This window comes from Morone saxatilis, unplaced genomic scaffold, assembly GCF_004916995.1.
Source record: "Morone saxatilis isolate NCDOM2014 unplaced genomic scaffold, NCSU_SB_2.0 Contig15, whole genome shotgun sequence".
Taxonomy (NCBI): domain Eukaryota; kingdom Metazoa; phylum Chordata; class Actinopteri; family Moronidae; genus Morone; species Morone saxatilis.
In genome coordinates this window covers 22,453,762-22,454,134 of record NW_023339707.1, presented here as the reverse complement: position 1 = coordinate 22,454,134, position 373 = coordinate 22,453,762, and positions in this window count along the sequence as shown.

The window sequence follows — 373 nt, the reverse complement described above, 5'->3', positions numbered from 1 at the left end:
TTTTCAGATAAAGGAAGAGAATAAATGATTCAAGGGCACCTCTCTCTAACAAGGCAGCCTTCATAAAGTCTTATTGGAGTGGGGTACTAATTGCAGTTATCCTGCAGTATAAAAGAACTTTTATGAGCTTTGAGTGAAATACAATATGAACAAATTAGTCAAGATTAAGACTTTAATCCGTATAAGAAAGCTCTGAAGCCATTCTTATTGCATTTAATTAAATTACAGTGAAAGTGCAGTGAATTCTACATTTAAATTAGTATATTTTGACCAAACATAATATCACTATATTATTATTAATTTGAAGATTTAGCAGCCAGTCTCCATGGTTTGTCGAAACATGATTACACAGTAATCCAATGTGCTATTCAGA